The sequence below is a fragment of the Teleopsis dalmanni genome, chromosome X (assembly GCF_002237135.1).
Source record: "Teleopsis dalmanni isolate 2A chromosome X, ASM223713v2, whole genome shotgun sequence".
NCBI classification, from domain to species: Eukaryota; Metazoa; Arthropoda; class Insecta; order Diptera; family Diopsidae; genus Teleopsis; species Teleopsis dalmanni.
Window position 1 is genome coordinate 37,254,496 of NC_051848.1, and position 17,338 is coordinate 37,271,833.

Consider the following 17,338-nt stretch of genomic DNA (forward strand, 5'->3'; position numbering starts at 1 on the left):
TATTAGCGAAATTGCACAAAAAGTCAGCATTTTTTTCATGGCCATTTTCACTTCTATCGGCGATACCCAAAAAATGTATCCGAGTTTTTTCATGAAATTTTTCCTATTAATAGCCAAATAGTTACACTTTACAATAAAACAAAAATTGGCCTGCGCACTCTATGTTTTACACCTATTTCAGGCCTCAGAATCCAGCGAAAAATTACGAAAAATATTACCTTCAATAAACCCCATTTATTTCAACAAAAAATTCAATAAGTAATAACAAAAAGACATTTAAAATTTTATAAATATTTAATTTATTTATATTTCAAATTTCAACTAAATCGGTTGAAGAATAACGAAGTTATAACACATTATGTTCAGACGCCTGACCGGAAGTATGATCACAGCATTTAACCTTGAATGTACAGTTATAAAATTTTACACAAGCAAGTAATGCGTATTTGAAATATGAACACTTCCGGTCAGGCGTCTGAACATAATGTGTTATAACTTCGTTATTTTTCAACCGATTTAGAAATTTGAAATATAAATAAATTAAATATTTATAAAATTTTAAATGTCTTTTTGTTATTACTTATTGAATTTTTTGTTGAAATAAATGGGGTTTATTGAAGGTAATATTTTTCGTAATTTTTCGCTGGATTCTGAGGCCTGAAATAGGTGTAAAACATAGAGTGCGCAGGCCAATTTTTTATTTGTTGTAAAGTGTAACTATTTGGCTATTAGTAGGAAAAATTTCATGAAAAAACTCTAATACATTTTTTGGGTATCGCAGATAGAAGTGAAAATGGCCATGAAAAAAATGCTGACTTTTTGTGCAATTTCGCTAATAAAATTTTATTGATAATTAGTGTCGAAATTTTTGTTACATATAATAAATAACAATATCCTAAGCTTCAAAAAAAATGAAAAATGATCATTTTTGAATAAATAGTAAAAAAGCTATAAAGGTTTAAAGTTGGTTCAATTTTTGCAAAATCGTAATTTCGCTAAAATTGCATAAAACTGCAAATAACTTAGGAACTAATAAGCGGATCACGCCCATTTTTTGCATAGAGTTGTGTTGCTATGTAAGTCACGTATATATGTAGTCCAATAAGTGCAAAAGGTATTTTTAACGATAATAAACGATTTAATATGACAATTTTGTATGGGGGGTGGGTGTGGCAGTGGGACGAAAACCTTGAAAAAATGTTGGAATCTAGATAATTACGTGAGTTTTCCGAACACCAAAATTCAGCTTTCTACCTATCATAGTTTTTAAGTAATCTTGGGACCGCGGTAAAATCCCCATGTTTGGGCAAAAATTTCGGGTAGTTCCGGTAGGTCGATTGGGCTCAAATTAGATTTAAAAGAAAGATCAACTCAAAAACTATATTTTAGGAAAATATCATATCAATATATCTACTGGTTCCGAAAATATCGAATTATGACCGCCTAATTTTGTGTTTTGTCACACTGTGCAGCGGCAACATTTTGTTAGAGTGCAGATATAGTTGCAACTGAACGAACTGCAAAACAAGACAATTTCCAACAAAAGTGCATTTCTTGATATTACATTTCAAAGCAGGCACTACTGCCACTGCAACTGCATTTACTCAGCATCGTTGCATAGCAAAAATGTTATCAATAACAATGCAACATTGTTCGCCTCCACCATTTGGCAAGGAGAGCACAAGTGCTATATACTGTCCAGCACAGTTTGCATTGGTGTTCAGTGTTTAGCATTCAGCATTCAGTGTTCAGTGTTCAGTGCTTGGCGGCAATCAGTGGAGCAACTGGCTGACCTTTATTGATTGCAACTTGACCTCAGCGGCTACAGAACGTTCCGAATTGCCGTTGCTTGCGGTTACGGTCATGCTCAGTGTCAGTAAGGTTGTGCCTAAGTCGCAAGTTTATACGATTCGTATATTCGTATAAGCAAATGCATTGCTTATACCGATCTAGCATATCTTTCTACTGGTAAGCTTCATACATGAGCACTCATAAGTTGAGTGGGTTGGTACTACCACTCTATTCGTCTATTGGACCTCGTCACATGTTTTGCTGCTATTGCAATGTTTTTGATATGTTAAGATAGCTGATCTTTATCCTTGATTATGTAGGAAAATAAAGCTTAAAAGATTTTAGTGCATTTATTCTTCAGCTACTATATGAGTGTGCTATATTTTTCTCTTCGTCTGTCCGTCTGTCCCTCTTTCTTTGTGTGAATATGGTAGTTGGCATAGTGAACGCCTACAATTGCTGCAATTTCTTTATTGATTATAGACGTTAATATATGAGTGTTTGTTTTTTTCTTTGAACTATTAAATTATTCAAATTTACTACAATTTGGTATTATTTTATTTTTTCGTACATCTTTATTTGGTTTAATCCTCTTATTTTATGCTTTTGACACATATGTTCTTTAAGATTCGTTGAGTTAAATTTCTTTCAAATCTTTAAGCTAAAAACTTTTCTCTTTATTGAATGTTTTAAATTCAAAACATTCTTATAATGCTACAGTGTTTTAGATGTGGCTTTTAAAAAGATACACTCAACTAATTGTCAAATGTAGTATGGATACTTGGTAATATCCGAAACAGCTGCGTAAATAACTGTTTCATTATTAATTATATTATACATTATATTATATACATTATAAATATATAAATATATTACAAATATATAATTAATTATAAACACATTTTTTACGTTTATTTTCTCAATACAAGTATTACCATCTTTTCTATTTTAAACCAAGGATAGGAATATTTTTCACAAATCCTATATTCTCTCAAAGTGGAATAAAAATGTTAGTACTTTAAAAACTCTAATTCTAAATTCTAACAAAACTGTAAAGATGAATCTCTGTCAATATACTCGATAAGATTAATTAATAAAATATAGACAGATTATTCAGTATGGAAATACATAAAACACCTTTTGAAGACCATCATTTCAGCGCGTCTCGTATAGAATGTGTAATAAAAAATATAATAAAAGTAGTAATGTTTCAACTTTAACCATTTACACGGTTACAAACCCACACCCCCAGTATATTGTCTATTGACAATATCCGGACATTGTGGTGACCTTATACTTAACCCTACAAAAATAATTATATGATGGCATAACATACCCAAAAAAAAATATGTGTAAAAATATGTGAATATATACTAGGTGAATTGATAATTTTCTGCCTTCGCAACAGGTGGCAACGCCAGGACAAAATTAATCATATTTTTTATAACTGAAAAGTTTTGAAAACGATAGCCGGAAAAGTTTCGACTTCATCAGATGTTTGGTTAGCTTTTTGCAAATAATTGAAATAGTGCATTATAGCAATTTTTTATAAAATGGAATAAATGGGATGGAGTAATAAAATTCCTCCATTTAATTGGGATGTACAATGATACAATGAAATAAGAAATGGATTTCGTTTACCATTTACACCATCATTAACAACAATTAAATATTGGAAAGCTGAATTTAAACGTGATCGTACGAGTGTTTTTGAGAAAGAACGTCCGGGTCGTCCAAAAGAGGTCACAACTGAAAAAAACATGGAAAAAATCCACGATATTGCGTTGGATGATCCAGAAATAAAATTAAGTACCTAATATTTTACATAAATATTTGGGTATGAAAAGCTTTCGGCAAGATGGGTGCCGCAATTGCCCATAATTGACCTAACAAAAACAACAACAACAACGACTTCGTCATCACAATCTAGCTAACTGTGAGGGTTGAGTAGTGACTATTGATGAAACATGGATCCATCAGACCTGAGAGTAAACAACAAAGCAGAGAATGGGTAGAGTGCTGACTAATAAAGTTTTGGTTTTTGTATTTTTGAATTCAATTGGAATAATTTTCATAGACTATTCGGAAATAGTAAAGACAATTTTATTAGACTACTATTGCATTTTATTGGATCGATTTAATGAAAAAATCAAGAAAAAACGACTACATTTGTCGAAAAAGAAAATTTTTGTTTTGCCATTGAAAACCATAGCAAAATTAAATTTATTACGGTACGAATTGCTCCCTCACCCACCGTGTTCTCCAGATTTAGCTTCCAGTGACTATTACCTATTTTCAAACTTGAAACGACGGATCCAGGAAAAAAGATTTGCATTAAATTATAAATTGGAATGTAAAACTGAGGTATATTTTGGACAACTTGATAAATTGTATTATTTAAAAGGTATTCAAATGTTGAAAAGTCGTTGAACTCGATGTGTCGAGCTATAAAGGACTATATTAAAGTATAAAATATAATTTTCCAAAAAAAACACGTTTTTATTATTTAGGCCGAGTATTTAACTACTTAGTAATCAAAATAAAAAATTGGATAAATAAATAAATAATATCTATATTAAAAGTAAGTGGATAAATATATAGATAGTATGTAAGTCAAAAATAAAGGGATAAATGGATAAATAATTTATAAATCAAAATATAAGTTTCTAATACATAATTTTTTTGTCACTGTATTTCTGTTTTTCCATTATATATTATATATATATTATATTTCCATTATATCCATTATATATAAATATATCATAACAATCTATCGATATCTATAGATATTTAAAAAATTATTAAGTCAATTGTGGATTTCTTTAATAAAACAGATCTATTTTTTAGTATTTTTAATTTTTTATATTAATTTTTTTTATATTAAACAATTCCAAAGCAAAGCACCAAATTTGTACGAAATCGAAAGAAGTGTTTGATACTGGCACTGTAATATATATATTTGACTACAAATACTATATATATTTGAAAACTACATCAAAAGAAATTGTCATTATTATTTATTTTAATAAATTATTTAAATATGTGGATTAGTAATGTGCAAACAACACAAATTTCTGTCTGTCATAATACTACAAATCAAGTAAAAGACTGCTAGAACATATAGTATTTTATATATGTATATGCCAACACCGGTACGAGACAACACGATGGTTCAAGTGCTTAGAATTCTGGAATTCGACAGTTACCAATGTGTGAAAAATGTTCAATACTAGATAGAATCTACTAGAATAACTTTTTAAAAATATCGATAAACACTTTGCAATAGAAATCTGAACATAAAACTAACTCTTTGACATTTTAGATATATATGGAACTAAGACTAAATCACAGATAATCTAGTATATGGACATATAGAAGACAGAAAGCTACTTTTTAAGGAGAAAAAGTGGTTAAGATGCATACTTCAGTTATGTAAAGCTTATACATTGGTTAAAATCATAGTACCTTCAGACAATAATGCAGAAGAAAATTGTTGAAAAATGGTATGTAAAAGAGGCAAATGTCATGGATCCCAAAAATTTCAAAATCCTAAAAATGAGCATCACAAAAACTTAACTGTGAAAATTATGCAATTAAGTTATAAGTCATTTTCTATGTGATTGTGAATATTTCGTTAATAGAGCAGGGAGTAAAGAAGAAAGAAATGTAATACAGAAAGATAGCATTGGGATTGGGGTTTAAAGCAATTGCACTTTCTAGCAATTTTAAATTATATAACGAAATAATGATTTAAATTCTATTTTTTGTAGTTAAAGTATTTTAATTTATTATAAACACTTTCATTATCCAATTACATTAAATTCTTATCTTATTTCAAAGCCATTTTAATAGGCTTTTCAGTCACAGTCCCGGAAGAAGTTAAAACTGGCAAAACAGAAAACGCCTTCAAATTCAAATTTGTATATTGAAATAAATCGTAATTACAATTTCTTTTGATAATTGAAGGACAGAAGTGATGTATGCTAATTTTTGGTAAAGTCACGTAGTCCAAACCATAACGAGTCTTTCGTAGAATTTTAATTAAACAGAGCAAGAAAAGAACAGTGTCCTTCAAGCATTAATAAAAAATTTAAGAAGGTATAACCTTCATCGACTTATCACCATCAGGTAAAAAATCCTGCCCTATATTATACACAGTTCTTCATTTTATATCGACCTCTAAAGGGTATAAAAACAGTTCCTGTATTCATTTCATATCATTCTGAAACAGAATCTCATACTGAGTAGAACATTAAAGTTCATAATTGAAAATATATATTATAGTTTTGAAGATCTGTACAAAATGAAACTAATCTCTGCGATATTAATGTTAATCTGCACCATGGCTCTGGTGTTCGCATATCCTATAGATGAAGTCAAACAAGTGAGCGGTGGTGATGTTGTCGACTCAAATGCTAGTGGTGCTAGTGGTGCTATTGCTGGAGTTGCTGTCCCAGTTATTGATGCTGGCGTGGAATCAGAAGATGTAATTAGAGAAGCGCGTGATGCTAACCCAGGACGGTATGGTGGTGGTCATCACAAACAATGGAAGAGTGGTTATGGTGGTTACGGTGGTGGTTATGGACATAAGAAACAGTACAAAGGTTAAAAATATTGACTTACGCTGTATTTGAAACATCTTTTAAAAAGAATGTGAAAAACAAAATATTGGAAGGAATTTGATTATAGAAAATGATCAATGATTACGTTTACAATTATGAAAATACCTGATTAATAATTAAAATTTTATTAATAAACATATAATTACATATAATTTTAAATTAAAATTGAATATTTGTTTCATTATTTGAAGAGCTTCGAGAAAAATGTTTTGTTTGCATTCATCAGGTCGTACTAGATTAGGTAGATCTATAGAAATCTGAAAAGAAATTTTTTGGGTGGTTATTTATACATTATGAAGTTTATTTCTAAAAAGTAAGGGAAAGAAGACAATAATAGAAGTGCTTGCTTAAATGTATGTTTTACGCATATATTCGATTATTGACTTACCACTCGAAAATTATTATTTTCTTAATCACTTTAAAACTTTAACAGAATTTGATGTCTCTTCTGGAGAATGTTTTAAGCAATTTTATAAAGTTTTAATACCATTTTCAGAAGTAAACACCTCTTAAGAAAATTTAAAAATCTGTCAAGCCATCTGTTTGATTCCTTGAAATTGAAAGTGTGAAATGTGAGTGAGTGAAATAGAAAATCCAGATCCAGATGGAGTTTTTACATGAGATGAGAAGAATTGACTAATACAGTATGGTGGTTACGGTGGTAAATATATTATTAAATAAGTAAGTAAATATATTGTATAAGTAAACAAATGCTTTATATTGTTATAAAAACTATTCAGGGAAACACAGGAAACACATATTGGAAAAACAAAGCAAAGTTTCGTAAAATCATAGCGTCTGCAGGATGACGAAATATTGTCTTTCAAGGCCACAAATGTACCAACAATTTAGAACAACCAGGAAACTTCGACTTGAAGAAATACACTGACATCGCAGTATCGATTCTCTGAACAAAATTATTATGGTAGACCTGTTCATTTTGAAATAGTGTCTATTCAAAATTATTATGGTATTATTATGTTCATTTTGGAATAGTGTCTATTATTTCAGTTGCAAATTTAAATGTCGAAATCTACCTCATAAGTAGTAGGGTGTACCCCAGAAATCATTTTAATAATGGAACTATTGAATGGCAACATGTTTAAATAGAAATTAAATCGAAATCTCAATCTTAATTGGCAAATGAATATATGGTATGTTTAACATAACCATTCTTAAGAATTAAAAAAAAAGTTCCTATGTTGTTTAACAACAGGATGTATTTATTATATGTTTTTTGGTTGCAACAATTCCTATTTCTCAAATTTCGTTCTCAAATTTTCATTTAAAAACACATTCTTGTAACATATGTCTGAACATTTTCTTATATTTAAGTATTCTATGCATTACCAGATCCAGATTTTTACTCACATGCTCACATATTTATTTATATACATCCCAAGTCCACATCCTTCTACCATATTTTATAATGTTTATAACTTGGTTTCTTGCTCATATTTTTCTTTCTAAGCACTGAACTATTTTATAGACTACTTGGTTACTAGAGTCCGTCATACTTTTTTGTATTATTTATTATGGCAAATGGCGCTGTAATTTTCTATTTCCATTTTTCTACGCTCTTGAAATAATGAAACAAATATTCAATTTTAATTTAAAATTATATGTAATTATATGTTTATTAATAAAATTTTAATTATTAATCAGGTATTTTCATAATTGTAAACGTAATCATTGATCATTTTCTATAATCAAATTCCTTCCACATTCTTTTTGTTTTTCACATTCTTTTTAAAAGATGTTTCAAATACAGCGTAAGTCAATATTTTTAACCTTTGTACTGTTTCTTATGTCCATAACCACCACCGTAACCACCATAACCACTCTTCCATTGTTTGTGATGACCACCACCATACCGTCCTGGGTTAGCATCACGCGCTTCTCTAATTACATCTTCTGATTCCACGCCAGCATCAATAACTGGGACAGCAACTCCAGCAATAGCACCACTAGCATTTGAGTCGACAACATCACCACCGCTCACCTGTTTGACTTCATCTATAGGATATGCGAACACCAGAGCCATGGTGCAGATTAACATTAATATCGCAGAGATTAGTTTCATTTTGTACAGATCTTCAAAACTATAATATATATTTTCAACTATGAACTTTAATGTTCTACTCAGTATGAGATTCTGTTTCAGAATGATATGAAATGAATACAGGAACTGTTTTTATACCCTTTAGAGGTCGATATAAAATGAAGAACTGTGTATAATATAGGGCAGGATTTTTTACCTGATGGTGATAAGTCGATGAAGGTTATACCTTCTTAAATTTTTTATTAATGCTTGAAGGACACTGTTCTTTTCTTGCTCTGTTTAATTAAAATTCTACGAAAGACTCGTTATGGTTTGGACTACGTGACTTTGGACTACGCCAAAAATTAGCAAACATCACTCCAGCTCTTCAGTTATCAAAATTAGTTCACTACCTTACTTAAATATTATTAATATCATTAGTAGAATTTCCATATAATCATATACCGTTAATTTATTTTTTAAACCTTAGTCTTAAGAATATATATAATCAGAGACTAAGAAGTTAAGTTGTAGTAAATGTTATTCATGATTTTCAAAAATTGTTTAGATATATGTATGCTTTAACGAAACTGCGTTATAATCTTTCTGAGGTAATCAGAAGTAATCTATATACTATTTCTTCTATATAAAGAAAACCATTTCTTCAATCATATTAAATTTTATTAAAAATTAATCGAGTAAAAATAACAAATCTTAAGTATCCAATTATAGTATGAACTACATAGAGTATAAAGGTAAAGGTAAAGGCATGAAAAAATTCAGACGTAATCGATGATATCGCATAATGATGATAGTGATGATAATGATGAATAAAATAAAATAAAATTGTATAATTGTATAATTGTGTGTTTTTATGAAGTTGTGTGCTCTGAAGTTATGAAGGACACTATTATATTTAATTATCTGACAAGAAATATGTATTTGTTTATTCCACTTACAAAATAAAATACTGAAAGGAGGAATGAAGAGCGTAAAAATTGTAGGCGAAAAAAAGCAATTTTGTCTATGGTGAGTCCTAAACACTCCTCATATGTAATTAGGGGAATCTATAGCAATTATGCTGTGAAATTAACTAATTTCAGTGATCCTAAGAAATGTCCAAAACTTACATACTGTCATGAGTAACCATTAATAAACAGATAGTAGACATTACATGTACAAATCAAGAAACTGAAGGTAACCTGATATTGAATTTTGCTAATGAACTACTGATATAATCTGACTATTAATAAAAATCTAAAGTAGAACTTTAGTTATTTGCATATGAAAAGAAGTTGAGAAGAAGCAATTCGTCCTGTAGTTCGTAATTGGTTTTTGGATATAAATATTTTCCAGAAATCAGTCATTATCTGATGTTCTCTATAAAATTTTGTTATTGCTAAATCCGTCTAATAAGTGTAGCTTCATGCAAGCCTTAGGATTTTTGGACTGTAATAGACTGTAATAGACTGTAATATAGACTGTAGACTATAGACTATAGACTGTGACAAATTAAAATGGGTTTGTCTTTTAAAAAACTTGGGATCATAAGGACTAACAGGAAACTTAAATATTTAAGCATTTTAGAATATGAAATCGTATTTTATAATATGATTTCTCATTTTATAATATGATTTCAAAAATTATAGTTATTCTTTAATTTTCTGTTTTTGGGGCAGAGAGTATAAATTATATATCTGTGGAAAAGTAAAACGCACATAATAATAGTAATAATTTTTTTTGAAAAATACAATATATTGTTAACTTAATTATTATTTTTTGAGTTATTTTAAAACGCTTATATGTATGAAGAATGCTTAAATAATATACGTAAATAAGAATTTGGCCAAATTTTTACTATTGCTTTTTTTCTTAAAAATGTTTGAAATAATTATTATTTCCGGTCTCTGATTAAAAATGTGTTTTGTTTCCGTTTACTTTCGGAATCACAAAATGGTGTGTGGATATATAATGCTTAATATAACTCGTTGGAAAGCAAATATCAGTTGATCTAAAATGATAAGACATAGAACTACATATATATTCTCTCGCCAAATGTTTTGTAAGAGTAAGTCATATAATGATTAACTATATATATGACTATACAGTCATATAACATTTAATGAAAAGTCCGACAATCTGAAAACTTTTATGTATTATATACATATGCATATTATATACAACTTTTAAAATATGTTTTTAATACATTATATACCTTTAATTTTGAAACATAAAAACGTAAGCGCATATTTCCAAACAAATACTGAGTATCTTAATCTGTACACATTATACGAGTCTACGTACCCAGCGGGACTTTCAGCGCTGAGGGAATCGATTCCCTCAGCGCTGAATGGTAATGCCTAGCGCTGATTATTCAAATGAAACTCCTAATTACTTTAACACGTGCATGTCATTGCGGGCAAGCGCTGAAATGTTCGATTACCTTTTCAAATTTGTAATGCAACATTTCAGCGCTGACATGCTCGCTTACCTTTTCGAATTTGTAATGCAACATATCAGCGCTGACATGTTCGCTTACTTTTTCGAATTTGTAATGCAACATATCAGCGCTGACATGTTAGCTTACTTTTTGGAATTTGTAATGCAACATATCAGCGCTGATATGTTAGCTTACCTTTTAATTTTACCTATGCTATTGATTTTTAAATAAAATACTATAAATTTTTTTGGATAAATTATATTTTATATTTATGTTTTATACAATTAAAATATTAATATTTACATAAAAAAATATAACATACTTATATATATGAATATTTTTCTGGAAATTGTTACTAAAACCTTGAAGAGATTTCCAGACTCGACTCGATCACTTGTTCCGGCTTACCATCTGTACTTAAAGCATCTGAAAATACAAAAGTATGTTATTGTATACGCTAAAGTTAATTATGTACAATATACCATACCAAAAAGTGCTGCTGTCACATTCTCTAACGCTCTTAAGGACTTCTTGTCTTGGGTACCATTCTCCAAAATTCCACGGAATCTTTCGCGTAATTGGTTGTTTTTTAATAACGCGTCTCATTGATGCAGTCTATAAATAACGTAATAGATGAAAAGAAATATATGAATTAGTAAAATTTTTACATGTGAATATATTAATAAGTTGAAATTGAAAGTAAGAAACATATATAATTTAACTTACAACTACTTCAACGGCAGTGATTTCTTCATTAAATTGAATTAACAAAATTGTAAAATTTTCCAATTGAAACAGCTGACTACATTTTACCCCTTGCTTTAGAATGACTGCATTCGCAGCACATTGGTAAATTAATCGTTCTTGACGCAGTAGCATCTACATAATACAAAACAAAAATTTCAATTATCATTTTAAATATATTTACTTGATTTTGCATATACTTACAGTGAGTTTATGATAAATTCACAAATTTTATTTATATTTTTAGATTTTATTTTAATTTTAAAAATTAAAAATTGTTTACTGCACGCACTTCACTAAAATCAAAAATAGACTAAATGTATACAATGCAGGCAAAACAAGAAATTCTTAATACTCCTTTGCTTTTCTTCTTCATTCTTTTATAATTTCAACCCCGAAATTGCCTATGTCGAAAACAAATGTCGAAAACAAAGAAAAATAAAAACGAAGAGCTATTACCTCTTCGCTTACTTTTTCAGCGCTGGCATAATGGTGCCGCTGGGTAAGAATAGTGTCTTGTAGTATTGCCAATACAAATATCAACAAAGCTGCTACTTATATTTGTTGCATACTTTCAGGCCCTAGGCAATATTAATTTGGAACAATAGACAGTATTTCATGCATTACGGATCCAAAATTGTGGCACCATTCAGATATGCATATTTCCGTAGTAGACGTTTTCACAACTTCAAATTTGAATTTAGTTTTTTTGAAATTTGGTGAATGTTTTATAAAAATAAATGATTTCATAAATAATAACATTGTGATTATAGCATAAGTGCTTCATTTAGTCTAAAAACAAGTTCCAAGAACTATCCAAGTTCCAAGCTATATTTTTCAACATTGAGAGATGTAGTGAGTAAAAAACCACAAATTTTATTTGATTCATCGAATTTTTTGAAAAATCCTACAGCAGATTTAAGTGCTGTCGAAATGTAGATACAAAAATAAACCAACAATGACACTTAAGTCAATAAAAATGCAACAAAGACTAAAAAACTAATTGAATTCCTCCTTTCGTCCTTTCGTGACGATCGGAAACAAGAAAATGTCATTGAGTGCCAAATCAGGATTGTACGGCCAGTGACCTACCAATTCGATTTCTTGAATGTTCAAATACGAGTAGTCGGTTTTTAGATGAGCTGTGTGAGCACTGGCATTACCTAGATTGTCTTGATTGAGAATGATTCGACGGCGCTTGTTTGTTTTCCATATTTGACTGAAGACTTCTGTTAAACAAATGATTGTATACCATTCCGAATTAACCGTTTTACGTTCCTGTAATAGTGTAGTTACCATATGACCAATTTTTCTGAAAAAACAAGCGACCATTTGTATCGAAATCGCGCACAACATTTCTTAGATTTGGTTCTTCTTGAAACACCCATACAGTCGACTTGGTGAAATCCAAGATCCAACGAGAATAAACCTTTCTCACCGCAAAATGATTGTGCAATATTTTATATATGATACTGGAACTAATATCTAGGGTTTCTTTAATCTCGCGACAATCCGCATTACAATTTTACATGATCAATTTTTGCACAGCATCAATGGACACTACTAGGGTAAAAACAGAGAATATGGTCTCCAACCATAAACCACAGAATACTAGGAGTACCACTGTTAACAGAACTGTGTGCTGCAAGAAAGTAATTGGGCGCGACCCGCAACGTTTTCAGCAATCACTGTTGCTTTCCCCTTCTTTTATATCTCTCTTTATCATCAATTATAAATAATTGACAAATTAACAATGCAATAACATTAATAACAGCAACAAATATTGCATAGATGGCAACAATATACAAAACCTTAGACATAACATAGAAACTAATTATAATTATCGGCTTTGGACATACGTATATATTCTTAAAAACCTTCCAAATATTTATAACTTTCTATTTATTATATTGCACTTAAGTTCCAGTTAGACTAAACTATTTAAAAATATTCTTGTAAAAATTTAGTGTTAAATGTAATTATCAATACTACAATAATAAGAACTTTCAGTGTAATCTTATCCATAATCCCGTAATCCGTAATCCACTTAAGCGCTTGAAACTTATCACTGAAGTAAAGAATATAAATTAACAGTCGATACTTATTTTTAAGGTCGATGATGTTTTCAATCCGTACCCTCAAGTGTAAGGCGAGTGTCTAAAATGAAAGGAGTTTGAAAGCATGGACGTTTCACGTACCAACCAATAATTGCTCAGAGATACATGTAGCGTTATTTAACAGTTCAACGTGTCAATTGGGAATAATTGTGTCAATTTCCAATTAACAGAAGTCAATGACAACGTATATCTATTCACATATACTACACTTCTACTAGTTGTGATCTTTAAACTTTTCAAGGTACTTTTCACATAAATGAAACAACAAATAATGCGTTAAATAATATTATTTATTGTAACTGTTACCAAAGCTTTAGAAATAAAAAATATACTTTTCATACTATCTGTAAAAATTTTGATGAATACCTTGAAATAAAAGATTTGATTAAATATTATATGTGTTTGAATTATAACAAAGTTAATTATCCTACTTACTCATAAAGAAAAGTTAGATCCGAAAATATAACCACAAATTTAGAATATCTCTCACGCGTCCTGTCGTTATGTCTTGTCCTTAAGTCGTACTATATGCCAATAATCCATTCATCTATATGTTTGATACCGTCACCGTGAGAATATTAAAGAAGTCCAGAACATTATTGATTGCTGTCAAACATGAGATTTTCTTTTTTTTTTTTTGTTTAAAAAATTATTCAATATATTTATAGTCATATCATACCATTGACGGCCTTTGTAGTGCAATATTATTTTCCGCGAATCCTTCTACCCTTTTTACCCTGTTTTTTAGCACGTCCTCCACGACGGCCTACCTTGTTTTTCTTTGCCCGACGCTTGTTAACTACCCTCTTCCGTTTCGCTGCTTTGCGTTTCCTTCCAATTTTCGGTGTATTATCTTTTAAAATTGAGTAGATACTATCCACAATGTCTTCACTGCTCGACGACACCAGCGGTCCGGGTGTAGAAAATTCCTGTTTTTCTGTTTCATTGAATTTCATCCACATCTCACCACATTCTTTTATAACTTCTACCGATGTCAGTTTTGGGTGTTTCTCTTCAATATACTTTACAAAATTTATAAATCTATCTTCACTCATTGTACCGAAATTTTGTTTTCAAAATTTGATGAAATATATTTTAATAATAATTTTTTATTTTTGTTTATATATATATATGAACATTATTATTGAAAAAGCAAATGTATATGTGATTTAAACAAAAATAAACTTTATATGAAATCAAAATAAACTTTCAATTTTTTTTTATAAAACAATTATTTTAGGGCGATATTATAGACAGTCATACGACGAATGGTCACTGGTATTCTACGGCCATCTCCAAAGGGCTTAAAACCTTAAAGGTTTTTTTATCCCTCTATCATATGGCGACGACTACCGCATCCGAACGAACCATGAACTGTATGAGCTTTATTAACCCATTGATATAATGCAGCGAATTCACATCCAGCGACTTTGCTATTTTGATGAGAATAGAAGGAAATGCTCCAGTGAAAAAGATATTTGAAGCGGTAATTGGAGGAAGAAGGTGTTAAACAAAGCCATGTTCGAATTGAAGAAGCACTAACCACACTTAAAGGATATTGGAGAATTCGTGCACGCAGCAGAAGCATCTGGAGAGGAGTGCTGCGTCATGCCTAAACACGGTAAATTAGTTGTTATCGCTATTAAAGTATGTAAGTAAATTTAATTATTTTTTCAATTATAGTAGACCGTGCTTCTGGTGAAATGATCAAGTTGAGCAAGCTCTAACCGCAATTGATGTAAGAGACGAACAGATGAGGACGCCAAAATCCGGTAAAATAAAATAATTATTTGATCAATTGTAGTAGACCGTGCCTCTGATGCAGTGAGTAAGCTGTGTAAGCACTAACCTGACTTAATGATCAAGACTGGAGTAGACGAGGACTTAACAGAGCTGTCTTAAAAGGAACGCTGCGTCAGGCCAAAACTTGATAAATGAATTGTTATGATTATTTAAATAAGTAAGTAAGTATAATTATTTATTCCATTATAATTATATATTCCATTATAATTATGTTTTCCTTTATAAATATTCATTACATTCCTTTATATTTATTTTATAAAAATACAGTGGACGTCCAATATAACGAATTTTATGTTGCACCCCTTGTTCGTTATATCGAAAAATTCGTAATATCGAATGTTATACATTTACCTACCAATATGGTTATTTTTAGGAGATTTCATATATTTGAGTTCATAAATTAACTTATAAACACGTACGAGTATATATTTATTTAAAAGTATTTTTTATTCGGTTGTTACAAAAATTATTTATAAGAAAGGACGCATTCAATCATAGTGTAGAGTAAAAAAAAATCATTAATTTTTGTTTGTTTTTTACTACACTCAAGACTTTTCTGAACAGCTTTTTCTTGTAGTTCTCTTAGTACAGCTAATTTTGTCAAAATTAATTTTTAAATGATATTTTCAAACAAATACATATTAAATATAAACACCTTAATATGTACATATGTATGTCTTGATAGTATTTCGTATATGATAAACTGAATTTGTGAACAACAGATCAGTGGCGCCTGCATATATGCATTTTGCCATATATAGGCATTTTTCTCAGAAACAAAAAACGGACAATTACATGCATATTCTAAGCTGAATAATGCTAGTTTTATAGTAAAATTATATTCAAAAGCATAATTTGTATAAAACAAAAACGAATAAGAAACAAAAAATTTTTTGTTCGTAATATGGAGCAGAATTTTTTTTTTCGTTCGTTATATAGAACAATCAATGTAAATATTTTGGGTGTTCGTTATATCGAAAATTCGTAATATCGAGCGTTCGTTATACTGGACGACCACTGTAATTGGAAAAAATTCACTTTTTTGGTGATCAAAACCTGTCGAGCCTATTTAACCCTTTAGTTCCCGAGAATGTCTTAAGGCAGCCCACAATAATTTGCGAAATCCTTAAATTTTAAATATATGATGCTGAGTTTGATGATCTTTATTTATATTTTTTTTTTTTTTTGAACAAAGATTGCTTAATTATTTTAAAAATATCTGTAGTGATTTTTCTAAACAAAAAAAAAAGTTGGAAACTGAAGGATTAATTTGGAAACATTTTTTTTTTCTGTTGACCAAGTCCATCATTTCAAACATAAAATATTAATAATTTAATGACGCCCCTAAAACAGCGGTGAAGCTCAAGATCTACCACGCGTCAAAAACAAAAAACAAGAACAAGAAAAAACAAAAACAATTCCGTTGCATTTCGGATTTGCTTTCTTTCTGTCGTGAAAAGACATAAGAAAAAAAACAAAAAAAAAACAAAAAAAATAAAGGGAATGAAAGCATTCCAGTGCAATTGAAAAGCAATGCCTGCACTACTTTTTTATTTGATGAGCAAAACAAAACAAAGCATAAAAAACAATCTGTACCAACCAACAACCTACAACCAACAACAACATTGTATAAGTAAAATCAATTGACATTATTAACTCAGAGCACAGAAGCACGAGAGCGTGGTGCAGGAGAGTCCATTCATTTCCCTTCCAACGAACATTTGATTTGCGGAGTGTGGTGTGTGCTGAGCGGTGTGTGCTGAGTGGTGTGTTTTGCCCA

The 17,338-nt window shown here is 29.9% G+C and overlaps 1 long non-coding RNA gene across 1 annotated transcript; it reads right to left on the reverse strand.

Annotated features, from left to right (window-relative positions):
- Positions 1-14,079: 14,079 nt before the first annotated feature.
- Positions 14,080-14,837, reverse strand: LOC119690139. Its single transcript, XR_005253559.1, has 3 exons — positions 14,435-14,837; positions 14,191-14,380; positions 14,080-14,121 (listed from the first exon to the last, which is right to left on the reverse strand). It is a non-coding gene; the product is annotated as an uncharacterized LOC119690139 (long non-coding RNA).
- Positions 14,838-17,338: the final 2,501 nt, after the last annotated feature.